Below are 27,881 nucleotides of genomic sequence, written 5' to 3'. Positions count from 1 at the left end.
GAAAAAAAAAAAATCCTTTAGGAAATTAAATTTTATCAAGCTATCATCGATTGTTGTGTGCATTCAGTCTATTACAAACCCGCATGCACTCAATAATACTTTAATTTCGCAATGTTTGTAACACATCCTTCTATAACTTTATACAAGATAAATTATTTAATCTTTAACTGCTGTGAGCGGTGTCTCATTTGACCGCGCGACATTTTCCATTAAATGCTTCCACCCCTTAGAATAATTAATGGCTGTTGCCATTCCTAGTACCTTCCTAATCCAGTTGTTCAAGGTCACATACCAAGTTGCATATGGGTAGCTCTATTTCTTCTTTTATTTTTTTTAATTTTTCCCCCTCAGCGATGTGTGAGACCGATCACAGCAGATACGATTCAAATTTCGGCCGGTAAAGTTCACTTTTCGTTGTTGTTACATATTTCGTTTTTTTATAAATATTCTTGAAATGGCTTCAAATGCGTGCAGGAATCGTTCTATAGATCTTACCCAAGACCAAATTGAATAAAACGTTCGAAATTGGTCTAATTTAGAGTTCTCTGATGAAAGTTCTTATGATGAAATTATTGACAGCAACCACGACGCAACTTCAGAAATATCTGCAAATGAAAATGAAAATCCATGTTCTCTTTCTACAAGAGATTTTTTTATTGGAAAATATGAATTCAAATGGTCTATTCAAGTGCCTAAAAAGAGTGTTCGAACTCGTAGTCACAATATTATTCTTCGTTCAATCTATTCAAGTGCTCGTCGTACTCGACGTTGGCCTGTGGCGATATTCTTCAGAAACTTGGATATCTGTGCAATAAATGCATTGGTATTATTTCAATCTTATCCCATTGGCACCGGAAATGAAAAGAAAAGATTTCATTAGCAATTCAGTTGGTGCAGTCTCATGTAAAACGGAGGATAACTTCATCATTTTTACCTAAAGAACTCAAACTTACAATAAGAAGAGTTTTCGGAATAAATGATGATGAAAGAAACATTGTGATTGAAGACGATAAATTAGATAAAAAAAGAGCGTGCTATATTTGTCCACCGAGAAAAAAAAAAGGAAAACAGTTTACAAATGTATAGCATGCAAAGAACCAGTGTGTCTACAATGCAGTAGAAAAGTATGTATAAAATGCAGCTCCAATTATAATTTTTAAAATAAAAATGAATTTACTATATTCTTATTAAAGCAATCTTATCCCAAATTTTAGTGTAAAATAAAAAAAATTGAATTTTAAAGTTTACTTCTTCAATCCAGATACGTAAGCGAAGGAATTATTATCATAGTATACATTTTATTTTAATGAACTGATTTAAGTATAAAATTTGCTTTATATCTTCATGAAAAAGTTAAATATATGAAATTAAATAACATTTATTCAAATAAGAAACATAAAACAATATCTTATTTTGTTTTTAGCAGAAGCGGTCTGAGATACCGCTCACAGTAGTTATGCGACAATTTAAGTCACAGTCGTTAAAGGTTAAACCAAATTATTTCAGCTCATTATGCCGATAAATAAACCTGAGCTTGAAAGTAGTATTTTTGATATCCCCTCTCCCCCCTTTTTTTAATATACACATGACTTTGACGCCAAATCAAACCAACTACGGACATTTTCAAATTTTATTTACAGTTAATTACCATGGAAAAAGATTTTGTCGCTACGTTTTGTAACATAATTTGTGGGGGGGGGGCTGTACATTTCGTAGCTTCATTTCTCGCAATGTTTTTTATCTTTATTTTTATTTATTTATTTTAAGTTCTTTTCTTTACATCAAATTTCCCTTATATTACTGTAGATTAATTATGCTTCTAAATTTTGTCAGCGTGAAGAAAAGATTACACGTATTTTGTCAACGAACTAGTGTGTGAAAAGATGTATAGTAATGATAAAAGTTAAATTCTGATGAAAGTTTGGTATAATGAAGACATACTGGTACAATTAAAATATTAATTACAGAACTGTTGATGATACAGAGGCAGATAAAATTTAAAGATGCTAAATGAAGATGCCCGAAATTTAATAGTCCTGTTATAAGATATATAAAAAGATTTTAAAACACAAGGTAATATTTTTAAAACACTATATAAATATTGTTATTCATTTACTCTCTGAAATAAATATACTCTCTGACTATTTCATTAGGTAATGTGTGTGCCTCATATAGTGTATATTTCAATGCATAAATCTCATGGAGAAATCTACGAAAATGATAAAGCAAAAGATCGTAAAACCCTCCTTTTCAAAGAACCAAAATGTATCGGATTTCTTTAAAGAATAGCGGTAATGTTTCCCTGAGAGTATGTTGCTTCGATATTTTCAGTACCGTCGGAAATCTATAGGAGAGTGCTAACATAATCTATGTATGATTAAAGTATACTATATAGAGGCAGACGATTTTTAAGCATTCGCAACGTTAACAAGAAGTAATGAAAAAGTTACTATCTAAGTAAAGAAGAAGCAAACGAGTGTCGTGTTAAAATGGGTGTCAAAAACCATTTATTCGTGTTTTTGAATCGTTCGATGAATTCCCTGTACAATTCGATATGAAAGTGTTTTGAAAAAGGAAGATTACAGATCCAGTATTAATTCTGGATAAAAGAACCAGTTTTACAGTTTTTAAGCAATCTACGCAATTTCTTTCATAATCCATGTTTAGATCTAGTCACGCCCACTTGTTTCAGAATAAAAACTGTTAAAAAATGTGATTGATTCGCCATTTGTTTGATTAAATGGAGCCATACCACGTTAAGTTCCTCTCTCTATTGTGTTATCTTTGATGAAATTAATGCTTAACTAGTAGTATCTATTAATATTTTACCAAGAGTATACTCGGCCGCTTGTTTATGTTACGATTATAGGCAGAATTACTTGGAAGTTTATGTTATCTGTATATTAGAAAGTTAGAAAACTGAAGTCACTCATGATTAAATTTAGATTTAAAATAAATTTAACTTTTATGCATTTTTGGACGTTTGCTTAATCAAAAACACGGGAAAAGCAGAATATAAAAGTAAGAGTTAGTAGTGAGATAGAGGAAGGCAATAGAAAATACTCAAAAGGCACTTACATTAATATACATTGCACATAAACAAAGCAATCACAGAATAATAAAATAATAGACAAAACTTTATTTCCTAATAGCTATCTACTAATTATGCAGATTGCATTTAATTTGCTAGCTTCTGTTGTGTTTCCTGTCTCTTCTCTAGTTTTTAATTCTTTTATTTCTTTTTATGTAATTCATTTTCTCTGGGGTTTTGTACTTTAGATCATTCAGCTTACTTTTATTTTTCACTGTTGCTCCCTTGCTTCTTTCTCCTAGCTATCGTTAGTTATTGTTTTGTATAAGTTTCTTATGCTAAACGTGTACAAATGTATATATACGTATATGAAATAATTTGGAATGCTAACAGAGAGATGCTAATGGCACAAAAAAGTAGCAATCATGGCTGTATTTTATTATTCCTGTAGATTCTCGCTGATAAGCATTTTCATAAGCAATCACAGATAAATCGGCGCAGTAAGAGCCTGTTCTTAAAGAACTTTGGCGAAACCGATCCTGTTTTAAAGATTTTACAGCAGCAACTTCGCACGGCGGAAGAGGAAAAGAAAATGCAGTGTGTCATAGATGAGATCCTTATTCAGAAAGATTTGGTTGCAGTTCGGATTTCATTTATATTGGCTATTAATTAGTCGTTAAAACTGTCATTGGCCGAATTTTTCATAAAAGATTTGTGAATCACTAGTGTTATGTAAGAACCATGTAACATGAGTTAATATGCATGCTATTTTTTGAGAAGAAAAGAAAATGCCTGAATTGGAATAGCGAATTAAGAGGTTATAGCAACTAAAGTTGCAATTTGGATTTACATACTCATTATCTTAAATGCATACAGATAATGCAGATAATACATGCAGATATTCTGTACATTACATATAAGCGTTATAAGCAATATACTCTATCACTCAAAAAGTAACACATCCGAAACATGATATTTTTAGCGTAATAAGTATCCAAGCCTTATTTAAAACGTTAGACACTGCAAAAATGATTCGACGCAGAAGTAAGACTAAATTATAAGCTTGAACATTACAAGCATTATTTAAAGTGAAACACTGCAAGTTAGTCGAGGCAAAAGTTATGATAATTTATAATCATACAAACATTATTTGAAAGGGATATAAACGAAAAAAGAGGATGAGTTTTAAGTGCCTTATAAACATAATAAGCAATATACGTTACCTTTCTAAAAGCACACCTTGGACAACATGATTTTTTTAGCCTTGTAAGTTTTTAAAATAATTTATAAAACGTGTTATTTGAATTAATACATCGCAAAATGATTCGACGTAAAATCTTGTACTTGTATTAACTTTGTGCATTATTAGTTTATTGATTGTATTACAAAATCTTGTACTTGTATTAATTTTGTGCATTATTAGTTTATTGGTTGTATTATATAGTAAAATAAGTACAAAAGTAAACTATTAAGAAATATATGCACTGCTTTTAATTCGATCAAATTGTAAATTAATAGGATAATAATTAAGTTTGAAATTTAAATAGAAGTCTTATGCTTGGTAGCATTCTGAGAATCTGTTGTTAGCAGAACTGAGAAATTTAAAATTTAATGCCTAATATTTTGTGCACTGAAAACACTTATCAAGATGCATGACTAATAAATCTCTTTTTCATATTTCTTCCGCCATTCATCCCTTAAAGATTAGTTTACTATTAGTTTACATAGTTATTAAAATGGTAATATTCATCCAGAGGTGAAAACATTGTATTAGATGGCAAGGAGGATGAAAAGCATTATATAATTACATGAAGCCACTCTATAATATAATTCCATGAAGTATAAGGTATTTTCTCCTTCTGTCTGAGTGGCTTCGTGGTGTAACGGTAGCACAATCTCCACCACCACGATTTGGCGAATGGGTCCTCTAATTCTCAGTCGCTCTTTAAAAGAGGGAGTATATAAGTTATTTTCTCCCTCCTTTCTGCATGCCCTCGTGGTGTAATGGTAGCACACTCGGCGCGTATTTGAGAGATCCAGGTCCGAGTTGGCAAGGACATTGCTCGTTTCTCACGTATCCTGCTTTACAGATAACCAATTGACTCTACAGTAAAGTAAAGAGTGAAAGCATGAAATTGAACACAGATTTGAATAGTTTAAAGAAAGGTTACCTGAAGCTGATTTTTTGTCTAAAATGGCTTGTCCTCGCTAAAGAGATATATCTTTACTTGAGAATTGGCTATAACATAAACACGTACCTGTTTCACTCCTATACAAAGAAGTAAAGTTCGGTAGAACCTGCAGGTGCGTGATTACAGCTTTAACGTTATATTCGGGTCACATCGTCAAACCAAAAATTCCGACTGCAAACTATTTAAAATGTTCTTAAAAAGGCAGGTTATTTGTCATGTCACAGTGCAGTTTTAAAAGTATGTAAATTTAATTTTAAACATAAGCTCTTAACAGCCGGTTAAAAAAAAAAGAGAATAGTCATTTTGTGCTACACTTTCTAAGTATATTCCAATTATGAACATTATTTTCAGTACGTATAAAATATCTCGTGCATTTCGCGGTACATTTTACTTTACTCCTGTATTTTACATTTGAGTATATTTTAATTTATTCTCTGTTATTCAGCCCTCTTATATATGAAAACTAAAGCTGATGCTTGCGCCTGATCGAATGTAGAGTACAAAAAATTCTTAGTTCCGTTGATACCCGTATTAGCTCTGCATGGAAAAACAGCTTGCGGGTATAAGGCAAGAGACCCTGTTTTAATTTCAGGATGGAAACCTAGTCCTTAAAAAACTACAGCTATCTATCAAATGTAATTGCATATAAAAATGCCAATTAAAAATCAACGAAATTTCAAGATTATCTTAAGATATAAGCGTTTCAGTCAGCAGTCTAAACAAATAGTGTAAGGAAACCTTTAACGAAAAAATTAAATCAATCCGCGAACAATTCCTCGAAACCGAAATACTTTGATGCTATTCGAAACTTTATTCTTTAATAAGAATTTTTAAGTAATTGCCTTCAATTAAATGAAGACAAACGTTTGTAGGAAAAGCGGAAATATTTACCTTTAATTAATTAATTCGATTAGAAGATATTTTAAAGCGGGCAATCAATAATTCTCAAGGCATGCAGCATTTTAAAATGAATACTAGATTCTATGAAAGCTACATTTAAATGTGCGTTGTTAAATTTCCAGCATGGACGCTGTACTTTAACATTAATTACCAATCGCATGTATCAGATATTTGCTTATAAGATTGTTTCAATTATTGCCTTGGTCTAAAAGCAGTGAATATAGGTATAAAAATATATATATAATTAATAGTTATGTATTAAATACAAGCATAGAGTACAAACTAAATCGATTTTTTCTTCGGTTTGACTCTCCTTGGCAAAAGTATAAAGGAGAGTCAAGCTGCAGAGGAATCGCTCATATATTGTATTCAAGACATTAAAATTGTAGGTTTACCATGTCTTCTCTACTAGCATCTCTCTAAACTCTCTCTTCGCAGTTTACAATTCCGTATACCTTGAAATATGAGCTGTGGAGGTGATAAGAGACCGACAGCGATGATTTTATGAAACGTCTAACAAAAATCCCAAAAGCCTTTTCCAAATTCATAGACAAATTTCTTGTAGTTACTGATAGAGAATGAGTAGCTATACTATTTCACAACCATTTTTAAAAACATGTCCTTCATTTTGAAAAACACTTGAGAAAGAAATTTTCAAAAATTATTAAGCGTTTTCTTTGGAATATACTATTTTCCCGCCCTCATGAAGTTACGTACTACTTAGCACATATTGCAGATACTAAAACAATGTCACCAGAGCCAGCGAAAGAAACATTTTTACCTATATTCGGTAGGGAAAAAATTTTGCATTCAAGCAAACAATTTACACAAATGTAACCTCAGACAAATAAAGCAATCTGCATTTGAGAAAATGTTAAAAACCATACCGTTTTAAAATTTGTAGTAATGAAAACAAACTTTTGCAATTTACTATTCATTATTTCTGAAGGTCTTTCACAAATTACTAATTTTTCACGAGCTTTAAGGCATAAGGTAAGCAAATATTTACTTAAATATTTAATATGAATTCATAATTCCTATAATGATTAGGAATTGAACTACTTTTCATAACTAATCAGAGTTTCATAACTAATCACAGACTTGGCAAGCTGCCAAAGCAGTTAATAAAGCAAATCTCATCATTGAACTGTGTTTTATTAGAAGTTACCTAATTCATATTTATCGCAAGTGATGCATAACAGCAGTTTTAAGTTTTAGCCTTCAAACTGCATGTAAGTAATTTCAAAACATGAAACAGTAATTATAATTTTTCTAAATTTTAAAATGCAAAAAAGGAAATATCTATTCATTTCATTTGTACAGAATATATAAATATGAAATAATTATTTTTCTATGTGCACTCTTTTATGAAACAATCATAGATAGGGGTTGGAAAGATTAAAAGAATGCTTATGTAACTTCTATGATTCATGTAACTCTATGAACATTTTAGCTTCTGCGATTCATGTAACTCTATGAACTCTTTAACTTCTGTGATTCATGTAACTCTATGTACTCATGTAACTTATATGATTTTAGATAAAAAAAAACCGTAACTTCCACAAGATATTTATTTCGTCATGTTACTGAAATATTTTTCAAATGCAGACTTTCTTATTTTCGAAAAAACATTAAGAATTTAAGAAAAAGTAAGTGGGTATGTGTTATATATATGTATCATATATATATACTATATAAAGTGGGTAAGAAAAATGTTGGTGTTAAAACATAAGGATACAAAACATTTATTGAGATGTGTGGTCATCAGTCACTGAAATGCCAGCTTCACAACGATTTTCCACGATGTGTACAAAATTATCCAGGATTTCCTGCAGTAACAAAGTGTATTTACAATGGATAGTGCCTTGGAGCTCAAACAAAATGCAAGGGGGGAAGAGCTGCAGTAAAATAGGTCAGCTTGTCTTAGTGTATTCTATAATTCCTTTTTAGTTGAATTCGTAGAATGTCCATGTAACTCCTTCCGCTTTATCCTTTCGTCAGCAAGAAAAACGTTCTCTAGTGCAGCGTGATGAGAAAAGTTCGTTAGGTTTAACATGTTATCAATTGCACTTTTAAACAACTGAACAAAAGGCCCTAGAATATCATCTGTGCATATTTCTGCATTCATAGTTTCATTCGCCAAGTGTGTAGTTCAGCGAGGTTATTAAAACTGATTCCCGTCTATACTATGATTCTCCCCTCTTTGTACCATTGTCTTTCACAAAGAATTTCAAGTTTTCTGTCTTTGTTTTACTTCTAGATTTTAACACGTCTCATCTGATCTTCAAATAAAAACGACACACATCAGCTAAGAGAGCTCTGTTCCAGCCTGTAGTCCTCAAATCCCTATGATTACCTGCATTTCTTTTAATCTTGCCCATTTCGCAGCCGGAGTTACAGGAACACAAATGATCGGCTTCTTTCCATACACTCCTCTTATATGCACCCTGTACTCATAATTTATTTAGATAGATGAGTTCCTGTAACTTAAGCGAACTAATTTGCAATCGGGATTGAAATCAGTCAAATAACGGTAGTAAGGGTGCGTAGTGCCATGTTTTCCGTCTTCACGTGGGTGTCTGCGTAACAATATTTTTAAAGAGTTCCATGATCCCTGATATTAAGTCTTTGGTTCTTTTACGTTTCTACAGCCTTATACCTGTGTGTTGCAGCTTCCATTCTCCCAATTTACACATTTCGAGTAATCCTTCAGATACCTTCTCAAGTACATGTTCCACAGGTAAATCTTTTGCCAAAGTAATTCCTATAATCTATGAAATCAGAATTTTAAGTACTACATTTCAGTGAATCCTACACGTTTCAAAAGAAATGGTTTCCAAGACTTGTGTATTTTATGCAGTAAAAGTGAATCTCACTGGACTGTGAAATAATGTTACTACTGAGCTACCAACCAATTACCTTTCATTGGAATTAATTTAACAGAATTAATGTAAAGCACTTTTCGATAAATGCTCCTTTAATTTTTAACATCAGTGCAATTCAAATTCCTAAAGATATCTGTAAAATGTTATAAGTTATCTTACAGGACAGAAGTATAAATTTGGACATACCTTCTTTGATTGCGCCTTGTGAATATCTTTTATAAAATTCTCATCAACTTCATATTTTTCTTAGATTATGTGTTGCTAAAATTGCACTTTAATCCGCAAGTTATGACTATAATAAAAGAGAGTAATGTAGTGCTTAAATAAACAAGAATTTTATCTAATGTAATGTGCAATTATTTACGAATTGTGATATAATTCAACATACATAAATGCTTGCTATGTTACTCATTTGTAAGTTTTGGATTATTTTTTTTCTTATGCTTAATTATTTCTGATTCTTTCCTCTTTTTCATATAATACCACTCTTCAAGGTAATGCACTAGCTTCAAAATAAAGTTATTGCAACAAAAATTTTAAGCGATTCATATTATAATACATACTGTGTTTTCGAGGGAAATAAAACCTCCAATTCCACGGAAGTCGTAGTAAAAAACTTTAGTACATATGTTTTTTTAGAAAAAAGGGGAGACTAATTTAAAAGGAAATCAGTTTTATTTTCTTCTTCAGGAAATTTAGAGAAAAAGCAGAAAAAGGGTTTCTATTTTATTATTTGAAAATTCCTTGAAACTTAAACAATTGCCCAGACACAATTTATTGGATAAAGATTTCATACCCAGTTCAATAAGCAAAAGCAGAAAACAAAAGCTTTCCGAAAAAAAGAGCATACTTGGAAGTTGAAATTTCCGGACTATTTAACATTCCAGAAAAGGGGATATCAAAGAGTTTCTGTGTTATAATATTTAGGGTGCGTGAATGATATGTAGATGCATTATGCAATTCAATTTTTCTCTTTAAGAATTTGAAAATCATTCAAGGGATCTGTACGTTTGGTATTAACTCAAAGAAAAAAAATTATTCTGAGCAAAGTTCGTAAAATGCTTAGCAAAAAATGTTTTTATACTTTTTTCTACGCTACTGTGTAGAGAAAACAGATAAGACTGTGTTGCCATTCTTTATCGATATTAGAATTTGGAAGAGTACAGATGTGAAAGCAAACATTCATATTTTCGATTATTTAATCGTCATCGAAGTAGCGCAGAGTATTCCTGAGCCAGAGAATTGAGATCTTGAGTACAGTTCAAAACACAGTTTTGTAACTTGACACGATTAGCCAGAGCAAGGATGGCTGATTGGCTGTCAGAGAGAATATATATATTTTTATCAACTGTATTTTTAGCTAAGAGCTCCCTGGCGACCATATTGATCGCCAGAACCTCGGCTTGGAAAACAGTTGTTAGTTTACCAAGGAAGGCATAGATGAAATCTAATGAAATCTTCTCCAGATCCCTTGGTTCTTATAATAGCTCCAGCTCCAGTGAAGTTGGATTTTGATCCATCTGTGTAGAATTCCACTGATCCTGTTGGAATTAGGTCAATTAGAGATTCTATCTCATTCCTTTTGGTATATAAGTTGAAAATAGTTTATCTGGAACTATTGTTTTAGTAATTGCATCCTTGGGCATATAGATTATAGGAATCTCATTGCCCAAGTCCAGGCATATGTCAATGTGGCTTTTCAGGTGGCTTTTATGACCGAAACATGTCCTTTGGCACCATGTGCCATTTCTATTCAACCTATACATTGCTTTAATTGCTTCTGCGCTCAAAAATAATTTCAAGGGTGGAATTTGCAATAAAAATTCTAATGCAGCAGTAGGGGTACTGTTTAAAGACCCACTAATGCATAGGCATGCAAGTCTTTGAACCTTTTGTAAAATGTTTAAATATGTGCTTTTGTCAATAACATTGATCCAGACCTCGCATCCGTAAGAAAGCATTGGCCGAACTAAGGCAATATAAATCCATACAGTAGATTTTGGATTAAGGCCCCATTTTTTACTAACGATTCGCCTGCAAAGTACTAGTACATTTGTGTCAGTTTGTGCCTTTTCTTTTTTATGGGTAATCCATGTGAGTTTACTGTCCAGATAACATCATAAGTATTTAACGTATTCCTTACGTCTAATAATCTGGTTACCCAGATACAAATCTGCCAGTTTCCATTTCCTTTTCCACGTGAAAACTATGACCTCTGATTTTTCAGCAGAGAAAGATAGGCCATTTATTTCACCCAGTGTGATATTTTATTCAAGATTTGCTGAGCTTGATTGTGTAGGGTTCCAATATCGAAACCCAGTAGTAACACAATAAGATCATCTGCATAAGCCTGTGACAGGCCGGGTTCCTCCCGTAGACGTACTAAGAATGAGTCGAATACCAGGTTCCACAGGAACGGAGAAAGAATACCACGCTGTGGACTCCCTTTAGTAATATCCCTCTTTACTTCACGGTCAGTGAGACTAACGCAGATATTCCTGTTTTTAATCATAAAGATGAACCATCTAGTAATCATAGGGTGAATATGACTTCCAATAAAGGCATTATGTATTTTCTCGAAACCGATGTTATCAAAGGTTCCTACAATATCCAGTAGAATTCCAATGGCAAAGTGTCCGTCTATAATTGTTTTTCTATTCTCCACACCAGTTGGTGTAGGACCGACTCAGTGGAGAAGCCAGGCGTAAAACCGTGTTGGTCTAAGTATGGTTCAAATTATTACCTGACTGTAGGTGCCAGAAAATCAATCGCTCCAACAGCTTAAGCTGGAAGGATGTTAGCGTAGTCATTCTAAATGAGTTTGGTTTCTCATATGTATCTTTTCCTTGTTTGGGGAGAAACACACCTCGTGAAGTTCTCCACACCTTAGGAACATATCCTAAAACTAAACTGGATTCGACTATGTCCACGAGAATGTGGCCAAAAATGTCCCAGCCTTTCTAAAGCAGAATTGGGTAAATGCCATCGTTCCCTGGAAATTTAAAGTGAAGAAATACATCTAGGGCCGCTTTAGCCTTTTGAAAGTTTACTATTGTTTTAGCAAAATCCAAATCTAATCGACTGTGAAGGAATTCTGATAGGTTTTACTGGGGGTCAGAGGTTGCACTTGTGCCTCCCAAATGAAAATTCAACATGGTCGAAAGTGTATCCAAAGGGTTTATAGTATAACTGCCATCTGGTTGCCTGCATAACCGATGAGATTTGAGATACCTGAGAAACCTTAAGAATCTTATGTACTCTGGGAGTGTCATGGTAGGACAGAATATCCGTGCAGAAGGATCTTCATGAGTTATATTTAGTTTTCCTGATTTCAGTTTTAAATTTCCTTTGTAGGATTTTAAAGTTACACCAGTTATCTTCAGATTTATTTCTGACTGCTTTCCTGTGAGCTCTCCGAACCTCTAGTCGGAGGCTTTCAAGCTCATTGGTCCACCAGACTCTCTTGCTAGAAAAGTACTTCCTTCGTTTGAGAGGACAAGATGCATGATACGATTCAGTAATGATATTTAATTTTGCTTGAGTATCAAGCTCCTCGACTGTCTAAAACCTGAAGGTTAATGATATTAGAAACCAGGGAGTCCTTATAAAGGTCCCAATTTGCGTTTTTAATGTTTCTGAAAAAGTCAGCTGGAATTTCGTCTCTAATACAAAATTGCATAAGGCGATGGTCTGAAACTGAGGGATTGTCACTTACATGCCAATTCTTAATAAGGTTATAAATATCAGAAGAATTTAGTGTGAGGTCAATGATTTCCCCTGCTTACCCAAGTTAGATTGGTATTCATTATAAGTTCCATGAGTTTTTCTCCTCTAGGATTAGTATCAGAACTACCCCATGATAGGTGGTGAGCGTTTCATCACCACCAATAACCATAGGAATATTGTTTATTTCACAGAATCTCACAAGACTCTTGCGGAATGTTGAGGTCATAAGCCATGTAAACCAAGCAGAAACGAATGTTTCCTTTTACTGAACTCTTTATGCCCTTGATTAAAATAGCAGTCAAATCCTCTGATATAAACTGAGATAATTTCATAGGCTTTATATTTTTAGAAATGTAAGTGATAATTCTAGGTCTTTTATTATATCCTTCTGACGAAACGAAGTGTGCGTTCATGGGCCTAACAAGGATTTTACTCTTGCAGACCCAAGATTCTTGAATTAAGGCAGCAAAAATGCCTTATTTACATAATTGAGCAGCTAAATTGTATGAAGCTGCTCTGATACGTTGCAGGTTTAGCTGACTAACCTTAACCATTAAAACAGGTTAAATAAGATATAAGATCGATTTTAGGAGAGACTTAGTTAAAAGCCACCTCCTTAACCCACGATTTCCCTTGAAGTCGTGCCAGGGAAAACCTGTTCAGAGGTCTTCCCCAGAGCATCCAAAGAAGGCTCTGGTTCTGACTCCTTTTCGGTCTCCCCTTCTTCCATCAACTGTTTCCTCAGAGGATTCTTGGGCGGAGGAATTGGTTTCCCCTGTTTTTTCGGTTCATTCAGGTGTACAGAGCCACGGCGCCACAAAACATTTTGAAATTCTGGGCCTTCAGGTACTCCATAAGCTCAGGTTCCACTCCCACAACTAGAGTGTTACCTCCGTCTCCAGGAATGACTGCCTTGATGGCGAACTTCTTAACTTCCAAAACCTTGTTACCGACATCAAGGAGCTTGATGTTATCTTTTGGTGACCTGCTACCAGGAAACCAAGCGAAAAACCTTTTCATGGGGGTTTGTCCCCGGGAGCCATAGCGTGATAACCGGGAGGGTTTTCTTCAGGGCCAGGTAGATCATTGATTAGGGTATTTAGGACGTCCACAGTCTCCTGGTCCTCACACGTAATGTTGAGTTCATTCGGCTGAAGGACTGTCTTGTGGACCCTACAGGTAGTCATGGAGCCGTCGATAATTCGGTCATCAATCACTTTGATGTAATGTCTCTGGAGTCATCCTTGCAGACGACCGAAAGAGTAATTGCCTTCCTCACACCTTGACTATAAATACGTCGTTTCTTGAGGGCCATTTCCGGGATGTCACCAGCAATGCGTTCTCTCTTACGAGAATCTTCATTGCTTGGAATACTTTCCTTCACCAGTTTGGAGGTCGCTTCAGAGGTCCCAGCTTTATTTCTGGCGTTGTCTCTTTTCTCTTCTTTTATTTACAACCTCCGTCATTGGTGACTGGTCATCCGCTTGCACATCTGCCCCAGCACTTCTCTGTCAGAGTCAGTATCCATCCCCATCGGGTTCAAGGCGTCCGTGTCCAAAGGCACATTCACCCCTTCACAAACAATTGGTTTCTGTAGTTCTAAAGATAGGAGCGTCCGCACCCAAGGGCTCATTCACTCTCTCAGAAGTCGGGATTTCAGAGGATGCGTTTTTATCAGATTCTGTATTCTTAACATCCATATTGGTATTTGATTGAAGAAAGAGGGAGAAAAATTCCTTCCGATTTTCTAAGAGCCAGTTTGGAGGGGCACGCCCCGGATTCAGCAGCCAGCAGTTACCTCGGAAGAGCCCTCCGCTCTGCCATGCAGGACCCCACCCAGGCACCACCTGGAACTACAAAGCAGGCGAGATTATACACCAGCTGTTAGAGCAGCCGCGACATGCCAGTTAGGCTGTCTCGGGCTCCTGTACTATCTGGCGCCCTGAGACGCAAAACTTAGTTTTTGTCCTGTATCCTCTACATGGCTGCTTCCTCCAAGACCCCACCTCTCCAGAGGAAATGTCCTCATAATTTCAGATCCTCCCCACAACTGCCGGTCTTCCCAGAGAGGAGCGGTCCGTTGGGTCGTCATAAGATATTCATCATCAGACCGAGCCTCATCCCACTAAACCATGCCACAGGATTTTGTGGCAGTTACTCATTTAGCACCACCCAGGGAGCACGCGTGACTTAAGGATAATAACGGACGCGGGTAACGTTATCCCCCACGGTTTATTGCATAAGTACATCATAAATTAACACATTTTAGTAACGTACCTGACTACTGAATAATATCCTTAGCTGGCCCATTCCATAGAAGACAGTCGTTGCATTGAAATCTAAGATACTTATTTTTATCTCTAATTAGAAATCTTTGGAATACCAGGAAATCAGTTTGTGGATATTTATGTCATTATTCTCAGTTAAAGGTGCATGAGAAAGTGTAATGATCAGGAGTTCCTTGTTCTTCTCATATACAGATATTCGACAAGGAATTTTAAAGGGCAAAGAACTTAAATTTTATCTTTTTATAAAGTAAGCTGAATTTCCCTAAGAACAAGAGATCAGTATTGCAACATTCTTGGGAAACTAGGGATTTTGATGCTAAAAACGTCGCTGATATTCAAATGCCAACTTACAATTACTCAAATAGCAGACTGGCATGCATTCAGATTTTCGATTTTCTTCCTGTTGACAATCGCTTCTTATCAATTTCTGGTATAGCTTTCTGACTTCAAAGAAACGTCAAACTCTCAGAGGAATATCTGCTTCGACCTCATTTAAAGACAAAAGTAGAAATGTTTCTTTTTGCATTGGAAAATAGGTTCCCTAGCGCTAAAAATGATTTTGATAAAATATCTCATTAGAAAGAAATTAAAAAAATAAAATGAAAAAAAGAAGCTGAGTAACGCACTTATGTTTACTCTTCTACATCACAAAATTAATAAAATACTTAATTACCGTGCTCATGGATGGAAAGTATTTTGATATAATGTAAACTTTTGTGAAGATTAATCTCGAACATAGGAAACAGTAGCCAGTTTATTAGTAAGGAAAGTGAATAAAATAGCAAGAAACTTCATTTCGTGAATTGATGCAAGGACAAAAGATTGCAATTTATACCATTTAAAGTTCAAGGAAGAAATTCAAAAAGAAAGCTTTTAAAATTGAAATTTATTTTAGCTGAAGTTTAGCATTATTGACTAATAAAAAAGATTATTAAGAAAAGAAAAGAAACATGTTTAGTGATAATTTAACATTTTATTTTTCATACTTTTAATTTTTGAAAAAAATCATAGATAACTGTTTTTTGAAATGATAGATTGCACACTGAAGTTTTTGAATTGAAACATATGTTTTCGGTTTAACACAGAAATATAAACTATTTATAGAAAACGAACTGGTTAGAAAGCATATGTACAGATCCTGAAACATATTTTATGGCAATAGAAATAAAAATAGCATCAATGATAAATAGAACTGTATTCTTTATAAAAAACAATAGTGAAACGTTTGGACGTTATGACTATATATGACAGCGAAGCAAAATTTTAAAAAATTAACATAAAATGCGATGGATTTTTCTTTCGAAATTACATGATTTCATTGGTTTATGAAATATTTTTTAATCGGCCGCCATAGTGAAAATAGGTTCTGACATTCTTTTACAACGGAAGGACTTCTAACAATTATATTTAAAAAAAAAAAAAAAAAAAAAAAAAAAAAAAAACCAGAAAATAAAGATATTTATTTAATTTTCAAAAATGGACTAAAATGTTGAAGAAAATAATTTTCCAATAAAACATTTGGCCCCATTTACGACAGACGGTCAGACAGAACAGAAATAAAAACGAAGAAAGTACGAATTTACCTTGCTGCTTTAAATCGAGTCTGTTATTTCTAAAATATTTATTATATTATATTTGTCTTTTAGAAATTTCAATACTGCCAACAGTTCTCTTCTAAAAAGAAGAAATATAATATGTCAAAGAGCTATTTCATCAATTCCGTTGACATTGTTTAAAATGTTTCCAAGAAAACATTTCGAATTTTGTAATCTTTTAATCACATATACAGAATGTTTAGGAAAGAAGCAGTAGCTTTTGTGTTTTGTATTTGCTATTCTATAGGACGTAGTTTCTGATGCACAGGAATGAATCTTGTTTAATAGTAAAGATGGTGGTTATTTGGTATTGGATTTCCACTAATAGTCAGACTAACTTGAAGCGGTGTGTAATTTGAATATCTTAAAAGAAAGATTCTAATTAAACAGCTTTTCGATTTGCCAATTATCTAAATAGCAGAAAAATATAAGGATTATGAAATATATTAGCTCCTAAAAATAAGGTGCGTCGGTAAAACATAAATACATTTTAACTTATTTTTATGGTAAAATAAATAAAAATGGAAAAGTAAAACTTTGAGTAACACCAAATTGTACATGAATCTAGCCAATTTGTTTATACAAGATAGCAAACAAGCATTGTGTATAAAGATGAAATCAATATTTAATTTTTGCAAAATGTTATGACCTCACTTTTGGGTTATTAAAACACTGATGTTTAAATCCAATAGCAAAGAAACAAAACATACATTAATGAGGTATGTGACATCCTGGACTTTCACAGGAACTTTACAGCGATTGCAAATGTTATTAACGATATGATCAACCACTGCAGATGCTATGGATGATCATTCCTCTATTAGAACTGTTTTCAGTTCCCTGAGAATAGATGAAGGCAAACATGTAGAAACAGGACGTACTATGGAAGCCCAAAGATTTTCAATAGAACTAAGGTCGGGGGAATACGGCTATCACTTCATACGAGGTATGTCCTAGCTACTCGTTAATAATGTTGGCTCCAACGAATCGGGCATTATCATTCATAAAGAAGAAATCTGGTTCAACTGCTGTAGCATAGAGTCTCATAATGGGGTATAAGGCTTCATTCAGATTACTCGCATCCGTCAAAGGACTTCTTTTAAAGATGTGCAACTGCCTGCTGTATGCGATTGAAATTTTAGCATACACAAAGATGTTGCCACTTACGAATATGTGATGATGAGTGTCCTTGACACCGCTTGGCTGTTATAGCAATATACCGTTCTTCGGAAGGAGATGTAATCCTAGATCGACAGGACTCCATTGGTCTGCAGAGGAAAACTTTTGGATTTGTTTGGAAATTTTTTAACATTCGAGAAACTATCGAATGATCAACGATAATCGAAAAACCAAACATCTTCGACTGACTCTCCTGCTGCAATGTATCCGATAGCATGCCAGGGTTTATTATCTGCCATTCTTTCTTATTTCAGATGAATATCGTAAAACATTATTCTACGGAAGCTGCTAACACTTATACAAATATTTAAAATGAACTTTCTCAAAGTTATCAAAATGCTGGCTTCATCAACTATTGCCTACTCAAATTCAAATGCGCTTTCAAAAATTGTTAATCTAGGTGGCATTCTCACTTTGAAAGCCAATGTACGTAAAAACATATACTGTTCCTTTGTCAGAATTGAACATAGAATCTGTCCTGCATCTGAGTAATATCCAAGCCGTTGCACAGTGAGCACATGAGAGGAAACGATTATTGTATTACAGCAGTATCTGCATAATTCTGCAGAAGGATTTTGGTAAATTAACAAGATTAACATATAAGTTAAAGCTGAACCAAGCTTTCTATCACGCATTAAAATTTTAATGCTCTGCTTAGCAGAGCATTAAAATTAAGCAGAGCATTAAAATTTTAACTGAATTTTTGAATCTGAGAATTCCTACCATATTTGTTTTAGGTTCGATACAAGTTTCCTAATCAACGACAGAATGTAAAATCACAGATTGGGTTAAAATTCTGATCGATGGGTTAGGATATTTCGAAGTCTCTCCGAGTTGTAATGTGAATGCGAACAAGTTTTTCTTAAACGTCCTCTATGAATATATCCCATCCCTTAGGTAGACAGCCCTCGTGTGCTTTGTTATAACATAAATAAGTAAGTAATACGGAATGATTATCTTTAGCAAATTGTTCATGTAAAATGAAAAAAAAAATCAGAAACATTGCAATTCTATCATTCCTCTAAATGAAGTTAAATTTGAAGATATTCTGGGTGAAATTTTCATTCGTTTTCAATCATCAGACAAACTGTCTAACTAAACACTTCTTTTAAAGTACATTTAAATGTACTGTTAGGACCGAGTATCGCTTCATTGTAAACAGGAAATAAAAATTTGTAACTTTTGTGCTAGCTAAACCAATATCAAGTTTAACACCTATTAACTTCAGTTTTTGCCCTTGAAAATAACATATAAATATACAAGTACTAACTAAATACGTTTTAATGCGCATTGTATACGTAAGTGTATTTTACAAATGTGTCAGGAATTGCAAATTTAATTCAAATTAACCAATATTACTGTATGGTGTCTCTCTTCATGAGTCATAAATTCAAAGATCGTTTCGTTTCAGGAGTCAAGGTTGAGAGAGCATTAGAATTTCAAATCAAAATTTCAAGAGTTCACGGAACATAGAAATAACATTTATTAACGATAAACTTATATTACTTCCGCTTATAGCGGCCATGAAACATAATCAAGCATCAAATAAATATGACATGCGTCATTCTTCATGTTCAAGCGTCAAGTGATATATTTTTCATCGGCGCGCATCAAGAGCGCCACCTATCTACCAAAAAGACGGAACATACTCCGCCCCGATGAACATTGGTTCATTACAACATTATTATAAAGATCTTCAATTTTAGATTTAAACAAGTTTTCCAAAAGTTCAACAGTATATCATATAAAATAAAAATGCATAATGACAAATTTAAATTGAATAACAACATTAAATTTAGCACAAAATTTTACAAATAAAACATACTTACAATCTCTAGAAGGAAAACAAAATAATGAAACTGCTAAATTACCATATTCGACAATTGTGGTCCATTCTCTGAATCTGAAACATAATTGAATTAATAATAATAATAATAAAGACACAAATTCAAGTTATGAATATACAATTAATGTTTTTTTTTAGAGTCTTATTCACTCAATGGTAAGCGGGAAAGTTTATGTATAGGACGCTTCATTTCGCCCAATAAAGTTTTTAGTTTCACAACACGAACTTTTCCATCAGCACCAAGATATAGTTCAATTACTCGTCCAAGTCGCCACTTTAATGGAGGCAAATTTTCGTCCTTTATCAAGACTAAGTCATTGAGGGCTAAATTTGGTTTATCCCTCAACCATTTGGTACGCCCTTGTAATTGTGAAAGATAATCTCTAGACCAACGTTTCCAAAAGCTCTGGAAAATTTGCTGTGTCAATTTCCATCTTTCAGCAGGGGTTAGCTTATTATTTGTAAGATCAGGTTCAGGAGTTGCTGTTAATGTAGTCCCAATCAGGAAATGTCCAGGTGTAAAAGGATTAAAATCTTCAGGATCAGATGCGATAGAAACTATTGGCCTGGAATTCAAACACGCCTCGATTTGTGTAATTAAGGTGTAACGTTGCGTGCCTCCAACTTGCACGCAACCAAGAGGTGACTGTGAAAACAGGATAAAACACAGAGTCTTGTAAAGGGTTTAAGTCCCTTTTTATTCAACGTAATAAATTACAATTGCGTGCTCTTGACGCTCACAGACTGTGCCAACTCGGCAGTCAAATAAAAATAATAACCTGAAAAGAAACTAAAGACAAGACTCTAACTACGAGGTTCTCTAAAATAACTAACTCACCGCGTTTTACAATACCGCTGCTAATTCAGCAGACTTGAAGCTCACTTGGACGATTAACACCACTTCCCGCCAAGCACATAGGCCGAAACGCGGGGTTCTTCAATTTCTCGCTAACTACCTCCGCGCTCGTGAAGTAAGAATATCACACACCGAACTCGTTTCCTTCTATTTAAATCAGAATACTTCCGCTGATAATTTGAATCCTTGCGCGTTCTACTCAAATTTACATATTCTGGCATTGGCAGTTCCAGGGGAAAGTAAGGCTTGACAGGAAAGATAGTTTAAACTTAAAATAAATGTTAGTTAAAATAAATATAAACCCTACATTTGCCGCTGCCAGAATTTGGAAAACTTGGAAGCAGGTCCTACGAACGACCTGTTGTAAGTTTCTCTAATTCTGAACTAACTGGCGAGAACCTCGTTTACACAAAAAAAAAAAAAAAAAAAAAAAATCTTATGTAACAAATTGTATCTAAAATTTTGTTGATCGTTATAAAGCTCTCTTCTTACAGCAACTTTTCCTGGACTTCATCAATCAATCTTGGTCTTTCCTTCCAGCATCTGGAAGGAATAAGTATCAGTATCTTTCTACATACATTATAATTTACACTTTCTTGACACAATAAATTTTTGCTTTTAAACGATTCGTTTTTCTTAGTTATTGCTTAATTCACATTCATTCAATTTTTCAAGCATTAATTTAACTTTACCCTGGCTCTCCACCGTGTGTGGTGTCAAACGGGAATATTCGTGTTTTAGTCTTACAACACTTCCCCTAACCACCATGATTTGTTAGAATTCAACGACCAAATAGACACACCTTACTCGACATTCTACAACTCAATGAGCTACTTTAATAGTCTTAAAAATTCAAATGTAGGTGGAGAACCCTACAAAACACATTCATTCTAACTTCCCCCTAATTCATCTTTAAACATGCAGGCTTTCGCTCTAAAGCATGACTTTACAGTTTAATACTTAAATTTTGACTTCATTGCTTTTAAGCATTCACTTTTAGCATCTACAATTTTATGCTTCTAGACTAAATTCTACTTTTACATAACGTTCAAGTATTTACATACATTTACAAAATTTTAATACATATGCTTTTTACAATTTACCATAAAATGAATAAGAGAAAATAAATTTTTACTTTACTCATTCTTCGCCAAGCTGGCGGCACTGAAACTAAAATTCTTATTAATACAAGAATACGAAGTTACTTTTATCTTCGGCCAAATTTTGGCTTTAACATAACAGAATTAGTCTTCCGACCAACAGAAAATGCTTGTTTTTAGCTTTTACACTTAAAGAAAATGATACTTTTGCCTTAGCTAAATAAAGTAAAACAAAACTAAGTCTCAATCGAGACATATTGACTTTCGTCAAAACATAGAACTTCGTACTTATGCATAACATTTCGGAACAAAAGAGAAAGAAAAAATATAGAAGGTTTTAACTTATCTTTGAGTTTTCGATGCTTGAAACTCCGTCATCCGTTTTTGGCAAAATTGATCCCAAGTTAGAGGTTTCATGGATGTCAATCTTCTCCTTATTGATCTCCGAGTGTCGTCCACGTTGCTCTTTCTTTTGCGTCCTCTACATGCTGGCCTCTTGACGGAGTAATCGTCTGGTTGTTGGCCTTTGCGTTTCTGCCTGGGACGGCTGGTCTTGACGTCCTCCGGTCTGGAGTCCTTCTTGAATTTCTTCTGTTCCTCGTATTTTTGTGCCTCCTGCTGGCGTTTCAGTTTCCGGAACGGCGGCCTTGCTGGCACCTGACTCTGTGGCCGTGTGCGCGTTCTCCTTGATGTGTAATTTCTCCTGCCATCCTTTGTAGGTGGTGTTTTCGTCTTTACCACGGTTTCTTTACCCGGTTCATCTGTATTTTTGTTTTTCTTAAACGCCGGAGTTTGAAAATCATTTTTTCTTTTTGATACCGACGTCCGGGTTGTAGAAGTGCTAGATCTCTCTTCAGTTCTCCGTTTCTTGGGTGGTGGAATAGTTGTTGCAGTCTCTGGCCCTTCTATTTCGTTTAGACTTGAGTCCTGCAAGAAACTTTTAAGGATTTCAAAATCATTTGGATTATAGTATTTTTTCACCTGGTCGGGACTTGCTTTACAGATTTCCCCTCTGTCGTTCTTAAGATATAATACTACCCCTTTGATTTCCTGAATTACATAGGGGCCTTCAAACTTTGGAGCTAGCTTTGCCGTAAAATTGTCTGGGGCACTTGATAAAGAAAATTTCCGCTTCAATACTTTATCCCCAACTTTAAAATCTGCTTCACGGTGTTTTCTATCATAATAAATTTTCTGTCTATTTCTTGCCGTATCCGAGGTTTTAAGCGCCTGATCAATTAGCTTTTGCACATCTTTTTGTTTAAACTCCTGCTCTCTTTGTTGCACAAAGAATAATTTATCTAAAGGCTTAATTAATTTTCGGCCTAAGAATAATTCTGCTGGAGTTTTTCCCGTAGTATCATGATGTGCCGTTCTTAAAGCATAAGCTAATTCATTTATGTAGCCATCCCAGCGCTTGTGATGTGTGCTCACGTAACTGCGAATTATTTTTACTATATTTTTATTAACTCTTTCTGCTATGTTAGCCTGTGGTCTATACGGAACCATTTTGATATGGCGTATGCCAAGTCCATTGCATATGTTTTCAAATATTTGACTAATGAATTGTTTTCCGTTATCGCTAATGACTTTTATCGGTGCACCGTATTTTAAAATGTATCTGTGTAAGAATGCATTTGCGACTGTTTTGGCTGACGCGCGTTTAAGAGGAACAATTTCTATCCATTTTGAAAAATGATCTACTATTACTAAAAGAAAACGATTTTTATTTAACTCGCTCTGGGGGAAGGGACCAAGAAGATCTATGCCTAAAATTTCATTCGGAAATGTAGCGCGAATGCTATTTAAGTACCCGGCCGGGCTGTAATTAATATCATTTATTAACTGACATTGATTGCAGGACCTGACATACGCCGTTACTATTTTGTATAATTGCGGGAAATATACCGCCTCGCGTACCCTTTTTATAGTCTTTCTGACCCCGAGGTGGTCGCTGTTTTTTCTTCGTGCAACTCCTTCAAAATGCTTAATCGAAGCGAGGCTGGGATGACTGGCTTATACTCAAGATTTTCGTTTGTTGTTTTCGTATAAAATAATAAATTATCTATTATTTCATAGTTTTTTGCTCTATTTCTTATCGCATCGATATCTGTGTGCTCGAAGCTTTCGGGGTCTTTCAAATAAGCATAGATATTTCCAAATTCAGGATCAGCTTTTAGTTCAGTAATAACCGTATCTCTAGAATCTAAAATTTTTGAAGTCAACACAAGGCATTTAAGTTCATTTCCTTCATCGTCCAGTTTTATACGAGAAAGTGCGTCAGCTACATTGTTTTCCTTACCCGGTTTATATTTTATTGTGATATTATATTCTTGGAGTTTTAAAGCCCATCTTATTAACCTGGGCGTTAGGTTTTTCCCCGAGTAAAGTCTACCAACAGCCGCATGATCCGAAAAGACTGTTACTGGCGATTTGACGAAATAAACCCGAAATTTGTGTACAGCCATTAATACGGCTAATGTTTCTCTTTCTGTAGCTGTATAATTCCTTTGTGTCTGATTCAATGTTTTACTAAAAAATGCCAGCGGATGGTTATTTTGCATAAGAACCGCACCCACCGCATAGTCTGACGCATCTGCTGCAATTTCCAGGTTTTCGTCCCCCTCTGGGAATTTTAAAACAGGGGCATTAATGAGCGCTTCTTTTAATCTTTCAAAAGCTGTGTTAGCTTCCGCTGTCCACGTAAATTTACCCCTTTTTCGTTTGATTACTAAGAGTGGTTCAACAATATTAGCGAAATCTTTTATGAAAGATCGATAGTAAGAACATAACCCAAGGAAGGAAGAAAGTTTCTTGGCGGTGTTTGGCGGTGGGAAATTCTTAATAGCTTTTATTTTTGAATCTTGCGTTTCTATACCCTTTTGCGAAATTTTATAACCGAGATATTTAAGTTCTTTAGTTGCGAACTTGCATTTTGAGGCGTTAATTGTAAGACCGGCCTCTTTTAATAATTTAAAAACTTTTTCTAGATCATTAATGAGTTGTTCCAACGTACTACTCGTTATAATTATATCATCTAGATAAATTAAAGTTGACTTTCCTAGGACAGGCTTTAGAACAATGTCCATAGCTCTCTGGAATGTTGATGGGGCCCCACACAACCCAAAAGGCATGCGTAAAAATGCATAAGTGCCCGATTTTGTTATAAACGCGGTTTTATGTATATCTTCGGGTCTCATAGCTATTTGATAGTATCCAGACGTTAAGTCCAAAGTAGACATATATCTTGTCGATTTGATCTGTCTAATGACCTCGTCTATAACCGGCAAAGGGTAAACTGGAAATTTGGTAATACTATTTAGTTTTCTGTAATCAATAGCAAACCTCCAAGCCCTTTTATCCGAAGGAGGAAACTCGTTCTTTTTCCTACATAGTACGACTGAACTCGCGTACTCACTATTTATGGGCGTTATTATTTTATTCTTTAACATCTCCTGAATATGTTCTTCGATGATTAAGTCTTTTTGTTTGTCATAACGGTATGGTTTAGTCCTACACGGTTTTTCGGCATTTAATTGAATCTTGTGCGTCAGTATTTGGCAGTTTCCTGGTTTTTCTGAAAACAAATGAGAAAAATTACTCACCACTTGCTGTATTGCTTTCCTTTCATGGTCATTCAGATGACTAAGGTCCACTTGAAGTGTCTCCACAGGTTCCACCACCCTCTGGTCCATCTCCAACACCACGGAACTATCTTGAAAATTTAATTTGGCCCTCGCGGCCCTTAAAAACTCCATACCTAAAATAAGAGAGTGTTGCAGATCTTTCACCACAAAAATTAATACTTTGAGACTTTCCTCTTTTACCTGTAAGTTTAATGATAATTTCCCGATGCAGTGACATGTTTTTCCTTGCGCCGCTATAATTTCCGTATTTCTGGTTTTAAATAATCGTATCCTATAAAAATTCTTTTTGAAGAAATTTTCACTCATAAAATTTCCTTCTGCTCCTGTATCGATGAGGGCTTCTACTGGTACATCGCCAACCATGACTTGTATAATTGGTAGCTGTGAGTTTTTTACGATGACCGTATTTAAATGTCTATTTGAGGGTTTTTTTAAAACTTCCGGGGTCTGGACCCTCCCTTTCACAGGCCCCTCTACTCGTTTAAAGCTTTCCTTTCAATCTGTGTCTTCTGGGTACGCGGATGCTTATTTTCAAATTTTCTTTTTGGGCCTTGACCTTCGAGTTTCGATGCGTTAGCTTGATAGTTCTTTCCCCCAAAAGAGCGATTTCCATTTCTGGTTTCCTCATTTGAAGATTTCCTTCGGGTACTTTGAGAATATGTTTCCCCTCTCGCGTTTTCCGCTATTCTGCGATTTTGAAACTTCACCGCCGATTCGAAGAGTTCCTGCAATGTTCTTGGGTTTCTAATTTCAAAGTAGTCTTGAACAGCGGGTAACAATCTTGGTAATATTATTTCGATTATCTCCGCATCGGTTTCTTTCCATACAGCATATCCGTTAGCTTGATTTTTCGTAGAATAAAGTCCGTCAATTCTGCTGTATCCCGTTGATAGAAACTATATAGCTCGGCTTCCAGCCGTGCGCGATCTTTCACTATGGGGAAGGCCTTTACTAACGATTTTTTGAAATTTTCAAATATATATGTCGGGCTTCCAAATTCCCCTAATAAAAATTTGCCTATATTTTCCACCATAGCGCGGCCTGTCCTCTTAGTGCTGATGTGGCGATGGCAACTTTTTGTCTTTCAGGCACAGGGTAGAGCTGAAAGTGGTTTTCTAGACCTTCTAGAAATACCGACACCGAATTTTTTTCCCTCGAAATAGACGTTTGGCTTGATTGACGCTCTCAAAGTCTGGAGCAGGTATCCAAATCCTTCTAACTGACTTGTCATTTCTTGTTGTTGTCCAGCGGCTTCCATCCAGTTTTCGGCCATTTCAGTTCGATAAGTGTTCGGACGCCAATGTAACGTTGCGTGCCTCCAACTTGCACGCAACCAAGAGGTGACTGTGAAAACAGGATATAACACAGAGTCTTGTAAAGGGTTTAAGTCCCTTTTTATTCAACGTAATAAATTACAATTGCGTGCTCTTGACGCTCACAGACTGTGCCAACTCGGCAGTCAAATAAAAATAATAACCTGAAAAGAAACTAAAGACAAGACTCTAACTACGAGGCTCTCTAAAATAACTAACTCACCGCGTTTTACAATACCGCTGCTAATTCAGCAGACTTGAAGCTCACTTGGACGATTAACACTACTTCCCGCCAAGCACATAGGCCGAAACGCGGGGTTCTTCAATTTCTCGCTAACTACCTCCGCGCTCGTGAAGTAAGAATATCACACACCGAACTCGTTTCCTTCTATTTAAATCAGAATACTTCCGCTGATAATTTGAATCCTTGCGCGTTCTACTCAAATTTACATATTCTGGCATTGGCAGTTCCAGGGGAAAGTAAGGCTTGACAGGAAAGTTAGTTTAAACTTAAAATAAATGTTAGTTAAAATAAATATAAACCCTACAAAGGTGTGAAATTCTTCGTATGTCAGAACCTGGGTCCCAATAGTTCTCTTTAAGTGAATCTTCATTTGTTTCACTCCAGCCTCCCAAAGACCTCCAAAGTGAGGGGCAGCAGGAGGATTGAAGATCCATTGAATATTTTCACCGCTCAGGTAGTTTTGAAATGCTTCGTCAGAGTAAAGTGTAGCTATGTATCTTCTTAATTCTCGATCAGCCCCAACAAAGTTGGTGCCTCTATCGGAAAAGATTTTCTTGGGTTTTCCTCTGCGTGACACAAATCTTTTCAGAGATGCTAGGAATGCTTCAGTTGTTAGATCACTGACCACTTCTAGGTGAAAGGCCTTTGTGGTGAAGCATATGTAAAGGCAAACGTAACATTTATATCTCGTTCCTCCTCTTCCTTTCCTAGCTTTAATTAAAAAGGTGTCTGCAAAATCTAGTCCTGTATTCGAGAATGTTCTATCCGGCAATACGCGAGAAGCAGGTAGGTCGCCCATTATCTGACTGGATATGCTTGTTCGATTTTTAAAACATTTTATACATTTCCAGATTATTTTTCTTACAATTTCTCGGCCATTAACGATCCAATATTTCTGTCGGAGAGCAGATAATGTTAATGTGCCTCCTCCGTTAAGGTTCATTTCGTGAAAGTTTTTGACTATCAATTCAGTAACTTGGTGACTTTTGGGAAGAATGATTGGATACTTTGTGTTTTTTGAAAGATTCGAGTTACAGAGTCTACCACCGACTCTAAGGATTTCTTCTCTATCAAGAAAA

Source organism: Stegodyphus dumicola, chromosome 3 (genome assembly GCF_044657685.1).
Source record: "Stegodyphus dumicola isolate Sdum_Otavi_A_Nest chromosome 3, ASM4465768v1".
NCBI lineage: Eukaryota > Metazoa > Arthropoda > Arachnida > Araneae > Eresidae > Stegodyphus > Stegodyphus dumicola.
Note: the sequence above shows the minus strand (reverse complement) of the source record.